Source organism: Hemicordylus capensis, chromosome 3 (genome assembly GCF_027244095.1).
Source record: "Hemicordylus capensis ecotype Gifberg chromosome 3, rHemCap1.1.pri, whole genome shotgun sequence".
Taxonomy (NCBI): Eukaryota; Metazoa; Chordata; class Lepidosauria; order Squamata; family Cordylidae; genus Hemicordylus; species Hemicordylus capensis.
The window spans coordinates 311157805-311175852 of NC_069659.1; the positions used below are offsets into that span (position 1 = coordinate 311157805).

At 40.3% G+C, this 18048-nt stretch overlaps 1 protein-coding gene and 1 long non-coding RNA gene across 6 annotated transcripts in view; one reads left to right on the forward strand and one right to left on the reverse strand.

Annotated features, from left to right (window-relative positions):
* The window catches only part of IRS1 (insulin receptor substrate 1), a 106566-nt gene that overhangs the window by 23210 nt on the left and 65308 nt on the right, over positions 1–18048 (reverse strand). For 2 of the 4 annotated variants that reach the window (XR_008319928.1, XM_053311344.1), the window contains one exon: positions 5971–7068. The gene's annotated coding sequence lies outside the window, so the exon portion shown is untranslated. Of the gene's footprint in view, positions 1–5970; positions 7069–18048 lie in introns of those variants that run through there. The other 2 variants (XR_008319929.1, XR_008319927.1) reach the window with 2 other exon arrangements.
* Positions 10348–16766, forward strand: LOC128351640 (uncharacterized). Of its 2 annotated transcripts, none has more exons than XR_008319931.1 (3): positions 10348–10456; positions 11174–11283; positions 16479–16766. It is a non-coding gene; the product is annotated as an uncharacterized LOC128351640 (long non-coding RNA). The 2 variants fall into 2 exon arrangements; XR_008319930.1 differs by lacking the exon at positions 10348–10456 and adding an exon at positions 11020–11086.

The window sequence follows — 18048 nt, forward strand, 5'->3', positions numbered from 1 at the left end:
TCTGGACTCTCTTTCATTACCTGAATGTGAATTTACTCAGTCTATGTGTGGGTAGTTGAAGTCACCCATTATTACTGCCCTGTCTCTCTTAGACACCTCTCTTAGTGTCTCTTCCAACTGTAGGTCACTCTCAGTTCTTTGATCCGGAGGGCGATAGCACTTGTAGCTATCGATGGCTGGATGATCTCCAATTGGGACTTGACAGAGGAAGTGTGACACTGTTGGTCCTTTGGGAGCTCTTGGCGGCTTTCGATACTATCGACCATAGTATCCTTCTGGAACATCTGAGGGAGTTGAAGGTGGGAGGCGCTGCTTTGCAGTGGTTCCGCTCCTAACATTCTGGCAGATCCCAGATGGTGTCGCTTGGAGACTGTTGCTCTTCAAAATCTGAGTTTTTATATGGGGTCCCTCAGGGCTCCATACTGTCTCCAATGCTTTTTAATATCTACATGAAACCATTGGGAGAGATCATCAGGATATTTGGTGCAGGGTGTTATCAGTATGCTGATGACACCCAAATCTATTTCTCCATGTCAACATCATCAGGAGAAGGCATATCCTCCCTGAATGCCTGTTTGGAAGCAGTAATGGGCTGGATGAGGGATAACAAACTGAGATTGAATCCAGACAAGATTATTGTGTGGGGTCGTCACTCAAGAAGCGATATTGATCTACCTGTTCTAGATGGGGTCACACTTCCTCAGAAGGAACAGGTACGCAGTTTGGGAGTGCTTCTGGATCCACACCTTTCCCTGGTTCCCCAGGTTGAAGCAGTGGCCAGAAGCGCTTTATCAACTTCGGTTGATACTCCAGCTGCGTCCGTTTCTTGAGGTTCATTATCTCAAAACAGTAGTACACTTGTTGGTAACCTCCAGACTTGATTACTGCAATGCTCTCTATGTGGGGCTGCCTTTGTACGTAGTCCAGAAACTGCAATTAGTACAAAATGCGGCAGCCAGGTTGGTCTCTGGGTCATCTCCAAGAGACCATATTACTCCTATATTACAGGAGTTGCACTGGCTGCCAATAAGTTTCCGGGCAAAACACAAAGTGCTGGTTATAACCTATAAAGCCCTAAACAGCTTAGGCCCACGGTACTTAAGAGAGAGCGTCTTCTTCTGCATGATCTCCATCATCCACTGCGTACATCAGAGGAGGCTCATCTGTGGCTACCTTCATGTCATCTGGTGGCCACCCAGGGACGGGCCTTCTCTGTTGTCACCCCGAGACTTTGGAACGTGCTTCCCGTGGGAATAAGAGTCTCCTCATCTCTAGCAGCTTTTAAAAAGTGTCTAAAGACTTATCTTTTTACGCAGGCCTTTTAGCTTTTAACTTTTAAAATTTTAGATTATTTATTGATTTGTTTTAAGCTGTTTTTAATATTTAATTGATTTTAATGTTTTGTTTTTATTTGTTGTGAACCACCCTGAGACCTTGGTTTGGGGTGGTATAAAAATGCACTGAATAAATAAATAAATTAATTAATAATAATACTAGTCTGAGGGCTATAGGTTCTCAGACTCATAGGCAAGATCCCTCTAAATACCAGTTGCAGGGGAGTAGCAGTAGGAGAGGGCATGCCCTCAGCTCTTGCTTGTGGGCTTCCCTGATGCACCTGGTGTGTCACTGTGTGAAACAGGATGATGGACAAGATAGGCCTTGGGCCTGATCCAACAGGGCTTTTCTTATGTTCTTAAGGCAGTATTTTAAAAAGGGAGGTACCAAGATATACAGGTTTGTTGGGTATGAACTTTGTAAAAACTTTACCACAAACACTAACCCCATGGATTCCTCCAATATTCTGCATGGGTCTAGATGGGGATAACTGCTGTGAATTGGCATATCTTTATCTCAGAACCACACTAGTGAGAACATGCCCTGATGAAGAATGATGTTGCCTTTGAAATCTTGGGCTTAAGAAACCAGTTGCTTTCTCTCAAAGAGAGTTTTTAAACATTTATTTCTGCTACAGAGTAACATGGCTACTCTCCTAGAATTTGCAGTAAAGGAACACTGCTGAAACTATAGCCTTCGTTAGATGTTATAACTAAAGATGTTGTACCTGTGTACAGCATCTCAAATGGGACCAGAAGTTTCGTCCCAGCCCCATCACTTATCCCCACAACTGGCTGCTCACGGATACAGCAGCATTCGTAAATAAGTAGCGGCAAATGCTACTTCTGTGATGGCAGGTGCTGCCATGATCGGGAAGCTCAGGGACCCAAGCCTCCCAATCACAGAAGCACCCACCATCATGAAAGCAGTGTTTGCTTCTTCAGAGAAACACCACTATATCTGTGAGCAGCCAGCTGTGAGGGAGATTGATGGCAGGGGTGTAACTATAATAGGGCAAGGGTTGTCTGAGGACCCACTGCCTTGGGGGGCTGCCCAGAGGCAAGTCACATGACTGACTCCCCCAGCCACGCTCCCGCCCGGGCTTCCTTCAGTGGTATTCATCCCCCAAATCGATGTGAATGTTAAGACCTGGAGCTAACAGAACAGCATGTCTTTCTCTAGTACCATTAAATGACTTGCATCATCCACAATTTACAAAACCTTTTTAAAAATAATTGAACCTCTGTGCAAGCCTTACTGAATGAGTGTGCAAGAATGCAGTAATGCCCAAACAATATAAGCATGACAATTGCTTTGAATTTGTATAGTGCATATGCCAAATTAGCAGAAAGAGAATCTCAGCCGAAGACATTCACAGAACACTGTGCAGAAATGCCACTTTTGCATCATCATTAACAAAGCTGATGGTTGTTTTTAATACATCTCCAGATTAAATTTCATTCATATCCAGCCAATAAGTACACAGATTTTGCAATACTTCCACTGCTGAAATCATAACTAAAGACAGACAGCAACCCTGCAGGAAACAAGTCCCACTTTATACAGCAGGGCAAAATCTTGAGTACACACGTTGCAAATTGGGCTGTAAGTGAAACACATCATTTCTTCCCACTTCTGTTAAAAAGTGTCATTTTCTTCTGTTTCCTATAACATAAGCTTGCCTGGGGCTTTGGGACAAGGCACTGTAAAATTCAAATAATAAGTTTTAATTTGAATTTTAAAAGAGAAAATTGGTGTTGATAGATTATACAACATACATAAAAATTATTGTTTTTATAATTATACAAATAGATATCTCCTAGACAGATTTTGAAACTTAATTTGCAATAGCTTTTGCTTTATGTTATCCAGAGTTCTTTTCTGTGTTCAGCTTTACAATATTATTCAACAAGCAGAAGTCACATGGCTTTCCTGGTCTAGTTACGGATATTTACAATGAAATATAGAAATGTGGAAGGCTTCATTCAGTTACATCATCACTTCCCTTGAGCACAGATGGAGGAGTAATTTCTAGTAGAGTTCCTATGCAGAGGAAGCTATTATATTGCTCAAAGGAGATGAGCAATATCTCAAGGAATCCACCAAAGTTTGGTGAATGTGACAGAATCAAAACCCTCACCTTTTTTTGCCTAGCTCACAGAAAAAGCTTTCATATGTGCAAGAAGTTTTTGTTCTTTTCTAATCTATGTGATGATGCAACTTGAGAAAAGCTTTGATATCTCTTCATTTGAGAATGTAAAAATGCTTTTTAAGAAGACATAATACTTACTGAAAATAAACTCCAATTGTGGAGTAGCTCAAAGTAAGGAGATTTCTCGTTATCTCATTAGATGCCCAATTTATGAGAACATTTTTAAAGACTTATTAAAAGCTTTATTGCATCATGATTTTTTAAAGTTATTGTCTGAACAGAGAAACTATCCAATTTTGCTTCAAGTAGCACATTTTGCTTTTGGTGGTGTTAACACTAGATTTGCATTTAAATCCATACTGGTAAATTGTTAAGCGGGTAGTTATGATCAAGGGGTATGTTATCAATAACATTCAGAAAAAGGACAACATAAAAAATCATTTTAATGCATTGTTCATATTTTTAATTTTTATCATACAAAGATAATAGGCAAAGCTCATTAATCACAGACCTGGCATCTGTGATTTCTTGTATCCACAGTTGAATAATTGCCACCTGACACCAGTATATGTTAAAAAAAAAATCTGGCAATTAAAGGGTGAAGACTCATGTATAAGCAAATTGGGGATGGGCAGAAATGATCTCAAAAGTCATTTCTGACTGCTATTTTGAGGCCAGTTTTTATGGCTCTTGTGGGGGAGGGGGCAAAGCAGTCCCCCCCCCCATGAAAAATGACATTTTGGACTTTGGGGGACATTGCTGGACACACCGATCATGGTAGTGCGCACCCCCCCCCTTTCCTCCATTTTAAGTCCTTTTTGTCTCTTTTTTCACTGCTTCAGGGACCTAAGCCCGCCCCCCATTCCCATTGCCCTAATGCCCTGTTATCCACAGTTTCGCTATCTACGCCCGCCTGCCTCCCACCCCCCATGGAACAGAACCCCTGTGGATAACCAAGTTATTCTGTATTTGGGGAGGTTTTTTGTAATTGTTTTATGCTTTGTTATGACCTGAACAAACAAATTTCATCTACCACACTGCACCCAGGCTTTTTCTCGAGTGCTATGGTTCCCAACCCATTTGCCTGAGAGTCTACTGACATTATCTGCCCAGCTTCAAATCTAGGTTAAAAATATGGGCGCAAGTTGGCAAAAACTCAGGCAGATGGGTCATGAACTGGCTGTTGGCAGGTTTGTATGGCACACTGCTGGGAACTTCTGGTTCCTGGCTTACTGATTTGGCAGCCATCTTGCAACCTCCTCCCTCCCCGTGAAGTTTTCTAATGAAATGTAAATGGGAAATGGACATCCTATCAGGCTGAGAGAAAACATGAATTCAAGGTATCAGTAAGTCTCTATAGGGATCTAGTGAGTTTTTTACTGAGAGATTCGTTTGTTCAGCAAAATAGTGTAAAGGTTGTACACAAGTGACATAGCCATTCACGGAAACAGACACAGGCACACACCTCACCCATTCCAGTGTGCTCCTTATCCCGGCCCCGGCAGCATCCTTGCCCCCAGGACTCAGATAGCCTCTGTGCACGTGCAGAGTCTGCACATGCTTGGAGGACATTTGAGTCCTGGGGCGGAGGCCAGGGCAGCAGGCAGGAAGGCCAGGGTGAGTGGTGTGTTTAAGCACACCGGAATGGAGCAGCAGGCAGGAGTGTTCCCAACCCCAAGGCTCAGATGGTCTCTGCACATGTACAAGTCCGCAGATGCATGGAGGGCATCTGAGCCCTGAGGGTGGAGGCCAGGGCAGCCAGCAGGGAACGCCAATTTCCCAGGGGCTGGGGCGAAGGGCGCACCACAACAGTGAGGGGCGCACACCAGAACAGAGCAACAGGCAGAAGCGGCAACAGCAGGAGGGGCAGTGCAGTGAGTCAACCACCATGTTTATTGTGGGCAGCACTGTGGACACTGTAACCTCAAACTTGCTACTGCACAGACTCTGTTAGCACTGAAAATGCATTTTCTGCCTCTTAAAAACCAAATTTGAGTATCAATTGTAAAACAACAATCAATTTGGTCTGAGGGGGATATACAAAAAGCACTTTTCAGGCATGCAGTCTAAAGGCTGAAACAATGCAAATCATTTTAAACTATGCAAATCATTTAAATAGCACTTGCTCAGTCAAAAAAAAAATGTCATCAACCCTGTAAACCTCTGTTCAAAAGAGAAAAAATTTAAACTGCTCTAAGCCATTTCCTAACCGATGTTCAAAAAATTTGCAGGGGAGGCGTCTCTTGTTACCCAGGGAATGTGTGCTGACAGCCAGGCAGAGTGGACAAATGGTTTTTATTTTATAAGCAATAGAATGTTCAGGGCTTATAATGGTGTAACGTTGAAAACACGCTCTAGCTTAACTCTACTGGTACAATCGTGCCAGTATAATCTTCAAGGACCCTATATATATATATATATATATATATATATATATATATATATATATGAATGAACAAAAGAAACAATTTACATAGGAGAAATAAAGATAAAACGGTATCTAGTTTATTATGTATAGAAAGAGATTTCCAGAATTTACAAACACCCACATATTTCATTCCAGGGATAGTTTGATTTGAAGAGTTCACCCTTGTTTTGTTTGTTTTCTTCTTCATCTTCTTACAATATATACAATGGAAGACTTTGATTTATTTCTTTTGATTTTCTAACTTCCTGTGCAACCAACAATTTCAAATTCACACTTGTAAATACCATGCACAGTTTAGTCTGTCTTTTCATTAATACAGCCTAATGTTTTACAGGTAGTGTACAAAATATTATTCTTTTCTTTTTGAAAGAACTCAGTTCAACCTCAGGGTTATCTTACAGATTCTATCAATAAGGATGACTGTACAATCCAGATTCATGGGCCATTGATTCATATTATATTATATTCTGAATTACAATCTTAAAAAGAATAGTACCCTACTCTATTCTTAAATTGCCTTGTTTTAAGCAGTTTCCCCACCCCAACCCCACTCTGTTTACAACATAGTATACCTCAGTTCCACATCAACAAAAAAGATGTGCTGTAGGAAAAGTTACATTTTTAATTAAAAAAGTACATGTATAAATCAAAAAACCTATGTTAAATATTTAATACTCTTCAACCAACATTAACAGTTTGTATGTAATAATTTACACTGATGATTTGTCATACAGGTTTTTTCAGCAGCAAATTAAAGTTTCATGTCTTATGTAAATGAGCCAGAAGGCAGAAGTATACCCATTCTCACCATTTTACAGTGTTGGGCACACGAGTTCACTCTAGCCAGCTAAGTCTTTATGGTATTGGAGGAAGTAATCATAGACTTGTTGTCCAGGTGTCACAGTGCTTTTGCTTGGCACAAAATAAAAAGTAGTAGGAAGAAGAAGAAGAAGAAAGAATGTGCAGTTCAGTTAACTAACTCCTGAGGTTTGTGTAAAGTAAACAAATTAAACTGGATGCATCGTACCCATCTACTGAGGAAGAAGATGCGAGGTCCTAGTTGTGATACACAAAACAGAGTCTGGTTACCCATGAGTTCAAAGAAGAATTTTTCTGAGGTTGTATAGGTCATCGTCAGTTTTCTTTCTTTTTTCTGAGAATAGAAAAGAAAGAAAAAATTAGACATTCATTTAAAAAAATTCTTTTTTACAATTCCTGTAATAATAACAGGCACGTAATAAAGAAACCCAGAATAAGGAACCTCCCTGCTCAGCCTAAAGCCAACAGCAGCTGCTTTACCTGACAAACGAGTAGACTTGGTGCGTCTGTATAAGCCTGTGAGTGTCGGCCATACTACAACCATGTTCCCATTTTTTTCGTAGAACAATGTGAGAAATGCAGCGCTGAAAATCCCCAAACCGAGTATCAACATTTGAAGCTGCTTTACACTGAATCAGACCATTGGTCCATAAGGGAGTACTGTCAATATAATGACTTTCAGCAGCTCTCGAGAGTTCCGGGCAGGGGCCTTTTCCAGCCCTACATGGAAATAGCTAGCATTGAACCCAACACTTTCTGCATGCAAAGTATGTGCTCTACCCCAGCCCTTCATCAACTACATTACATTTATTTATTTCAAAAATGGTTTTGTTTGTGTTAACCACACTTACACATTTCCATTCATATTTTGCAATTCTCAATCAAATCAAATTCTATAAAACAAGCTTTAGATGAATCACAACACATTCATATCACAGATAGCTTGCTCCTAGTCAAGTAGTATATTATCCCCTTTTAAAGGTCGTCCAAAGAGGCACAGAAAGCTAGAAGAGACTAATCTCTTTCAGACATTATTGTAACTGGGTAGGGTCTACACTCAGCAAGTCCTGCCCCCCTCCGCTGATACAGTATGCAACGCTGCCCACCATGAGTACAACAGTGCTTATCTGAAGAGACAAGTGTTGTACTCGGGGAGAGATTCTTCTCCTGAACTTGGGGAAAGAGCAACACACTGAACACCATTCCAATAAACTTGAATAGGGCTATTGTCTCTGCTAGATGTGCAAGTTGCCCAAGAAACAAAATGCATTTGGTGTGATCATTCATGTGAATGGAAAGCCTATGGTTGCAAATATGAAATAGCCTCTGAAAACTCCCTCACAGGTTTCTTGCATACTTTCAACTTTCTTCTGAACTGCTCTTGCAAATCTACTGTTATGTCCCCAATGGAATATCTATACGGAGCTTAACGGAGCTTCACAGCTTTAAAATGAATCGAGCCTAAAATCAGACATAGTATTGCCATACTTTATTAAGAGGGCTAGTGACAAAGAAAGAAATTGCCTCATTTAATCCATGAAAGGGTGAGGTGCACATGGTTTGCTTTTTGTTTCATATCTGGCTCTCTTCCAGCATGGCTGAATGACCAGCTTAGTGCAGGAACAAACTGTACCCAGCAGAATGGTCACATGCTCTAACCTGCGATGGATATACAATCAAAGAAATGGAGAGGAAAATATACAGCTCTGCTACATATATCATAGTTTGTTCCTCTAAGATACTTTTAATAGATTAAAGCAATTTTCAGGGTCAAGGACAAATATCACACTTTAGATAATGTTTTTCTAATCTCCTTCAATTCTCCAAACATAACCTTTTCTTAAAAATAAAAAAAGGAAAGACTTTCCTTCAGAATACACACACACACACACACACACACAAATCTTCTTTTGATTTTTTTAAAATTTCAGCTATCTTAAATGGTTGACATGATGTGCAATGTTAAGCGGACTGGAAGATATCACTGCCACTGCTGCTGTGTATATGTCCCTGCGGTTTCTCCCATTGCAGCAATGTAGCTTGCACAACCATTGGTTGGGATATTGGTGCGGCCACTTCCATGTACACCGCGTGTCAATGCGTTTCAGAATTGTTACTGTTGCACATCACATCAGCCAATTTCCTTTTTTAAAAAAACTGGTTTTAAAATCTGAATTTAATATGAAGTTTAAGTTCTAAACAAATGACCTCTTAAAACTGGATCCATTTCCCTCTGTCAAACACACACTGAGGTTATTCTCATGCACGGTGGAAACCGGGCTTAGGGAGCACAGCCCAGTTTCCGTGAGGCTCCTGGTGACAAGCCCGTTTAATTCCCCCTCCCCTTAAACGAGGTTAGTGGAGTGCATGCGCCGCTAACCCTGTTTAGTTGATTGTGTTGCCTGCACCATGGCAACTCATGAGACTCCCAGCTGGGAGGCTACAACAAGCCTCCTGGTGTCGGGGGCCTCCCCAGAATGCCCTGTACACTCATGCGGGGCATTCTGGGACTCCTGGCCCCGCCATCCCAATTGACTCTGTGACGGAGCCGGTAATCCTGTGGGCGGCCGATTTGGCCACCCAGGGCAAGTTGACAGCTAGTTTGCAGGGAGAGCGGGTCAAGCCCGCTGTCCCCACAAACCCTCTGTAGGTTCTCCACACTGCTTGTGTGAAGAGCCTCACTGAATTAAAGCTGGTATTATATGCACCAGGGAGGTGGTGGCAGGGATTAATCCATGCAGTAGATTATTAGTTATACTGCATTCGAAATTCTATTCAACTCAGACATTATGGAGGTCTTTAAATGACCAAAAATCCCAATTGATACAATTAGATAAAGCTAGAGTATGCCTTGTATTTATAAGCTTGAGAAAACAGCCTAAAATACTGGGAACAGCAATAACCATGGCTTTTTAAAAAAAAAAAACCATTCACAAAATACCAGTCAACAGTTCATCATCATGGGTTCATATAATTGTTCCCCTTCAAGAGTGCTGTGTAGGGTGTTGCAAGAGGGCTGACTGAATGCATTGAGTTTTCTAATGGAAATTGGGTCAGGTAATAAATGGCAATATATCCTATTGGCTGTGCTGTGAAACAAAATTGCGCTGTGCCACACTGCACACTGGAACATCATGCACAAAAGTGCCACACTTGCACCAAAAGACCTAGCCACTGACACAGCACAGTGTGAACTCAACACTACTCATGGGCATCTCTCATGGCCACAGGGGCATTTTTCTGCTGTTTATATATAATCACATTTCTGCATCAAAATTATAATTCTTCATTTAATTTTTTTAAATAGTGACCACTATTCATAATTACCCTTTAATCCTATCCTGAGGTTCAATGTGTGCAGGGCAAAATGCATAGGTCTTCCCTCCCATGCCCCTCTTTATTTATTCTCATAATAACCCTGTGGAGTACATTAGACTGACTGGCCCAAGGTCACCCAGTGAGTTTTTGCCTGCGTTGAGATTTGAAACAGGTCTTCCTGGTCTTAGTCCAGCATTCTAAGCACAACACCACATTGGCTCATTACCAACAGTTTGCTTATGTCTGTAGAATCCAGTATAGCCCAAATAAAGCCAGTTGCATTAGAGACCTTACTCTAGGCACACACCATAGGCTTCTGACAATACAGCAGAAAAAGCAGCCAGCACAGCAAATGGGTGCACAGCCAGAAAAAAGAAGTGACAAGACAATTCGGTGTTAATAAGGTATATATTTCATAGGTATCATTTTTAGATGGCATATATAACCATGCTATAAAATATTTTGATAAGTATGCTGCAGATATTTTCAATAACATTATACAGCACTCCTCATTTCTTTTTCAAGAGTTAAATCTGTACAGTTTATGGAATAAGGGGGGAAATCAGATGGTCTGTCTTTCTGAACACTAAATGTGGAAAATTCTTCTTTTAGCAGCATTTAATTTCAGCTTGTCAAAACTGCTAGACAGCAATATCCTATAATTTAAGCAGCACATCTGATTCACAGACACAATACTACATTCAAACAGCAAAACAATGTTGGCTCATAAACATTTGATAGGATATTAAATGCAGTAAATTCTGACTATGAAAACTACCTGAAAACCTGAGAATTAAGTGTGTTCCATCTTCTAAAAATCTATTTATTTCCTTATTAGTAGTAAATGGTGTAAAAATTAATCCTATTATAACATACTTTTTAAGTTTGGAGGAAAGTGCCTTCACAGTCCTCAAGTCAGCCTTTGGATACTCTCATTGTTTCTTATCAACAGAGATCAGTGTTTCCCTAACAACACATAAAACTACACAGAGGACAAGAGTTTTAAGAGAGGTTTCTGACTTCAGTGTGTTGTGGTAAGGGTCGTTAACATTAATGACATCATTGTTGGCAGCCTAGAAATAGGGAAAACCTGTGTTTAATCCATTTCCTACTCACCACAGGCTTCAAGCTGGATTCCCCAATAATATGGCTTTGTGGCCAGCTTTATGGAATACACTGGTAATGCAAGAAAAATGTACTTGAAGCAGGGGTAAAGGCATCTTACTACAAGGTAACTTTGACAAGTGGTCTCTGCTCAACATCTGCTGTAAGATACATGAAGATAACACTAATGCACAATCCAGCTGGCAATCTGTCCCCTTTTCATGGTTGTTCATCAAGAGGGTAGAAAGTACCTTTGCCAAGGCTCACACAACTATTAAAGCACATTTAATGTTTAACATAAACACACAACCAAAGAACCTGTGCATGTTAAGCTGAAAAGACCCTAAGCCTTTTTTTTTAAGTCTTCAAGTCATTTATCTTTAATTCAGAGGTTCTCAGACTTGGGTCCCCAGATGCAGGACTACAACATCCATCAACTGTGCTGAGGAATGATGGGAGTCATGGTCCATTAACATCTGGGTGCCCAAGTCTGAGAACCCCTGCTTTAAGCCAATGGAAAGGAACAGAACTTTTTGTCTAGCCAATGTAGCAATATTTTATCTGAAATCAGTGGAATCCTCTTTCACAGAAAGAGGGGAAACATGCTTACATTGTATTCACCCATTCTATCCTTCCTTGGAATGTGTCAGTTAAAGATCTTTAACCTAACATTTTTCAAATGTTTATGTACACGTCTAAAATGGGTTTCAAGTCAAGAAGAAGCAGCCACTTTGGCTTGCTAAGTTTCCACCTGTGCAGTCAGTGCTCAACTGAAAGGCCCCAAAGACTCTTTTGCTTCCAGTTATTCTGAACTAGGTCCTGGCTTCCTCAAATCCTCCAGAGAGCAGTTTGGCCGTTGTGGGAGATGTTGCAAGGGCAATAGTTTCTGTGCTGTTGCCCCTGCAACATCTCCTACAACGGCTCTCCACTGTGCATGTAGTGGCCTGGCTCTTACAGTACGTGCCTTAGATTGCCTTAGCTCTTGCAAGTCCTCCTTGGCCATGAGCTTGAGCATAGCAAATAGATGCATTCACGCTCAGTGATGGTAGTGCGCAAAGGCACCGTCCACTGGTACCATCCTAACATATCACAAAGATTCCTGATAAACAAAAAATACACTGCAGGCAATCTATGCACAGGTAGCAGACGGCCCTGGCACACTGCAAAGGGGCCCCTCCTCAACACAACATGAGACCTCTCTTCCCTCTCCCCAGGCAGGGAAGGAGAGGAACATTTTCATGTCATGCTGAGTTTTAGAGCAGTCAGAAACAGCAAGGAAAATTCATGACATTTTTTGTTTTCTCCAAAATCCAGAAAGGTCCCCTCCAGGGCTGCACTACCAATCTGTTCTGTGAGGCGCAAAGAGAGGGTGAACTCCATAAGTAACCCAAAAATGCTGGAGAGAAAGGCATGTCCTAGGAGAGCAGGCTGCAGTGACCTAATTGCCAGCAACAGGGAGGGAATTTTAAAATTAAACGCATTAAAAAGATCCTTCACTGCAATTACATTTTAATAACTTTTCAAAAACTGGATTGTTAATAAAAATGTAAACATTTGCAAAGTAGCCATTTAAAAGCTCACACTATCCTTTCCTAAGGACATAGCTCTACTTCTTTTACAGAAATTAAAACTGAGCAAACAGGCATCTAAATTTCAGAGGTTCCATCTTTCTGGCAGCTTATTCTTCATATAGAATAGGAATATTACTTGTTTTACTGGTAAAAAGAAGAAAAACAATCCCAAATAAAAAACAGGATATCCACATGAGAAGGACCATTGGCACGGAATGATAACAGAATGCTGGAGCTGACAGCTACAGCATCCCTGAGAGAAAGTTACAGGGATTCAAAGACTTGGGAGGCACACTTTATAAAGTCATTTGGACTGAAGGAATGCTTTTGATACAACGGGGAGCGTGGAAAGTGGCAAAGCCAGAAAAGGAGCATAGTCTCCTAGACCCAGGAAGGTCCAGAAACATAAGCATGAACTATTATAAAGAGTAATGGCATCAGCAGGGGCGTAGCAAGGTTGGAGTGGGCCCAGAGACAAGATTTTAAAATGGGCCCCTTGCTGATATATACACACAAACACACTTCACGATATATAGTGCACTCACACTCACATTCCCATTAGGAATACGGTGAATATCTAGTTCACATTGAATCTAGTTTTTTTTACTCTCTGCTACTGCCGTTCTCCAAGAGACTCAAAATAATTCATAGGGGGTGCAACATGAGCAGGTGGGGAGTCATGTGATGTGCCTCTGGGGGGCCCCTCGAGGCAGGGGGGGCCCCAAGACAACTGTCTCCCCTTGCCTAATGGTAGTTACGCCCCTGAGTATCAGCACCCAGGACATGATATCTGTGAGCACAAGTTGAAAGAGGGAGTCAGAAGGAGAAGGAAATGGAGGGTGAAGGCATGCAGATGGCTGCAAGCTTTGCTATGATACAGGCAGGGAACACCTACCCACCCATCACATTACAATCAACTAAACATGTATTTTGTTTAGTCAAATGCATACACACAAAAGCAGCATCAAGAGGAGACTACTGCTCAGTGGCAGAGCAGCTGTTTTGGATGAGGAGGGTCCTAGGTTTAACCCTTGGTATTTCTAGTGAAAACAAACTCATGCAGTGTTTCAGTGCAGGACAGCACTGCACAAGCAAGGGTCATTTTACATCAAAAACCACAAGCGGAGAAATGCAAGGTTGCTCACCTGATGTTTTATGATTTGCCTGCTGTATCAGGACAGGAACAGGCATGATAAAGTAACCAAAGAAAAATGAAGCAATCCACCATGTCCCCATCCATCATCCTTCTCTTCCAGGCACAAGTAGAATTGCCCTCCCCTATTTCCCCTACCCTTACAAGCAGTTCAGTGCAGATGTTGCTCTCTGTAGTCATAAGCTCAAAGATCTTGCTCTCTTGGAGCTTTTCCTCAGAATCACTAAGGGATAAATACATAATGTCCCTGTGCAGATGTTATTTTCCCCATATTCAATTAACAGAGGGGAAAACGGAGTCTGCTTGGTAGCCAGCATACACCTTGAGCCCCTGGCCACCTGAATGTCCATCACTTATCTGCATTGGCCAGTCTCAAACTCAAGGAGAAAGTCTTCCTGCATTTGGTGCATGCTTCTTCAGACATACAGTGATAAAGCTGATGGTTAGCAGGTGGGGGCAAGGAGCATGGCTAGCTGGCAATGTCCATTTCCCTCTTCTTGACTTCAATTAACACAGGAGAAATAATGTCTGCATAAAATAAGATTATCTGCTGATTGGTGTGCGTCAATACAATTTTTCTCATCTGGATTAAAAAAAAAAGAGGTAGCCTCGTTTTGTTCCTTCTTTAACGGAACCTATACAAAGGCAAAAAGAGCAAAATAAAATCTTTAGAAGTATATTAACTGAGGCTATGTGGGGAAAGTGGCTTGGCACAAGAGTACTCCCAGGTGTTAGAGGAGATAATGAGAAGCTTCTAGAGGTGCACCAAAGGAGGAGCATGGACAGTGGAGGAAAATGGCCAAGCAGAACTTTGGAATTATAAATTACCTGCTCTAGAGCTGGAAAGGGATAGAAAAGAAGGAGTCCACCTTTAAGATGGCTTTGAAACAACTCAATACAGGCAATAACAAAGCTCACACAAAGCTTGGTATAGGCATGATAAGCAGTTTCTTTCTTACTGAGGAAAGGTCTCTTATGTACAAGCAAGCAGTCTCCTTCAATTTAACTATCAAGATATTTTGGACTTCACTGGGATTAACCTCAAAAGCAGCATAGAATTACTTAATCAGCTCACACTGCAAGGGCTGAACTAGCTGCTGCACATTTACCTCTGTAACTGTATACTTCAATATCAGCCTCTGGATTAGCTTCCCCCAAACCACTGGTGACAGCAATTTTATATTTTGAAGTCAACGTGACAGAAAGAGAAAATACTTTCATTAATCAAGGACAGCAAACAACTTTCTATTTTTACAAAAGAAAGAAAGAAATCATGAACAACAGTAATAATAGTAATCATCATGATGATGATTTCATTCCACAAAGAAAGGCCTACATTTCCGGGTCTGAGGTAATGATTTGGATACAGAACTCGCTAAAATTAAAGCCCATTTGACTTTTTCGGGTTCTCATTTCTTCATACTTTCACCGAGTGAAATTTTGAGCATTCATCGGTGTGTTTAAAACCATCTGTCTGTTAAATATATTATTTAGCAGTACTAGCAACACACAACATGAAATGATTCTAATGGAATTTCACACTTTTGAGAGAGATCAAAAAATACTTTGGTGGAACATTGGTGAGCAAGATTAACAATCTAATGTTGTTTTTAAATACAGTATTGAGAAATCTATTATCTCAAATTCCATGGTGGGGAGGGGTCGATATATTTAATTTTCTAGTGCCCTGAGATTTTAAAATCGTGCTAATTTGATACAACACAATACTTACAAGCAATATGATTTAAGTAACTAAACCTACACATCAGCAAGTACATTAACATATTTTTTGATCACATGTCAAATATATAAATTAAATTATATATTTAAATTTACTGATTTAATTTAGAAATTAGATAAATTATAAGCAGGTTAGACATCTCAGAACATTATAGATGGTGCTCAATACCCATTAATTACTTTACAAATGCAGTTTGCCCCTGACTCCCTCCTTCCTCTTGTGATATGTACTCTTGCACAGATGCCACCAATTACTTTTTATTTAAAATATTTGTATCCTGCCCATCCAGAGCAACACTGCTTGGGGTGACTCACAAAGACAATGCAACATTACCTTTCAGGCTTACAGTTAAAATCTATGAGTAATCACCTATAAAAGCCCTAAATGGCTTGGGTCCGGGGAATTTAGGACAGCACCTTCTGGTTCAAGACCCCCATTGATTATTAAGATCTTTAGATTAAGACCCCTCTTTAAATGATTGGATTTTGAAACTATGGGATTATGCCTCAATTTCTAAAGTTTCAGTTTATATGAATGAAGTCTCAACTGAGTCATTTATGTCAACTTGGGATCCCTTTATAAACTTTAATATTGGACAAGGACATCATTTGTTCCCATTGTCCGGATTTGATTTGTGAAGTTTTATGTACCCAGCTTTATGCAACCGAGTGTTGATCAGATGTAATCAAATGGTGATCACTGCTGCCGAATTTTCTTAGAACTGTTAATATATTCAGAATGTTTTCTTTCTAGTACTTGCTTAAATATCATGACACTGCCTTTCTTTCTTTCTTTCTTTCTTTCTTTCTTTCGCTTTATGTTTCAATACAATTGAAAAAAATGTGGGTTTTTTGAAGAAGAAAAAAGATTATTAAGATCTTCAGGAGAGGTCTGCCTGCGGCTGCTCCCAACTCATCTCATGGCAACTCAGGGTCGGCCCTTTTCTATAGCTGCCCCAAGACTCTGGAACCAACTCCCTGTTGTTGTAAGAGCTTCCCCATCTCTAGAAGGTTTTAAAAGAGTGCTCAAGAAACATTTGTTCCATCAAGCCTTCGATCAGTTGTAAGTTGTGTTTTTATGGTTGCTGTTATTCTTGTTGATTGGCTGTTTTTAACTTTAAAAAAAAATTAAAATAATGTTTTAATTCTTGTTTTATTGTTTATTTGTAATCTGCCTTGAGACATTTGTATATAAATGCAATAAATAAAGTAAGTATGTAAGTAAAACAAAGAGATATACACCCCACTTGCCAAGACCTTGACAGAGTGAATCGCCTATCAAGCACAAATGGTCAAAATGCAGGATTTGTATAACCATGGTGCTTGTTATCCCTTAACATCTTTTTAAAATGCTAAGATGACCAATATTAAATCAAGCTGATATGTTAGACTAGGATGTCTGGTGCTGTATGTTAGTCCACAGTTCTTTATTGCAAGCAATTCCAGATTGATTTCAGATGCTTGAAAAGCAATGGGTTTCGTTAGGCATGCACAGTCCTCTCAAGAACACAGTTCCCCAGCCAATGCAAGAGAGAAGAGAAGTTAATGGCCATTTTGGAACACATTTTCTTATGGGCAGTTTGTATTGGAAACTGTCCCAAAAACTGAGCTTCACTTGCACACATCTATTTTCCAATCTGTTTTATTTACATATATGCATATTCAGATTTGTAATACTGCACTGGGTAGTGCCTTTCAATCAATATTTTCTACTGACAGCAGTAGCAGTAGAAATTATATCCTACAGCACTGAGTATGTTCATCACTCATTGACTGCAGCTTCAAGCAATGTCTTACATGTGTAAATGAGCTAACACAGATTCAACCCACAGATAGATACGCAGGCATGTGTAAACCAGCCCTTTGGTGCTATGCTATGTAAGAGCAAAGACTACTAGGGTTAATAGGATAGTGTAAGAACAAAGACCAATAGAGATAGCAATATTATCCACATGCATATGGCAACCTATTCTAAATCTCATTCTGTTGCATTCAATAGTCTCATGTACGCATAAAAAACAGAAGGGGGAAATGAACCTTAAAGGGAAAGTCTTGAAAAAATAGCAAGCCGTGACCTAGCAACACCTTTTGGGGTGTTATCCTGGCACACTGTATAGCTTCCACCCCAAAAATTGGTGAATGCAGCACATCACTAGATTTAACTGTATGCCATGATGCTCTTCAACAAGCAGCCATAGAGTTCCATTGTTGCTGCCACCCATTTGTTTGACTTATGTTGGCAAAACCTATCACCTATCCCTCCCACCAAAGTAGTAAAAAAATAAAATGTATTGTAGTTACATCTGTATTTGCACTGATAAAAGTATTTTGGGATACAGGCCAATGAGAAATGTGAAAGGGGGTTGTTTAAACAACTGGAGATTGTTTTTCAAAGTAGTATCTGTTTACAAGTTGAAATCAGAATCTT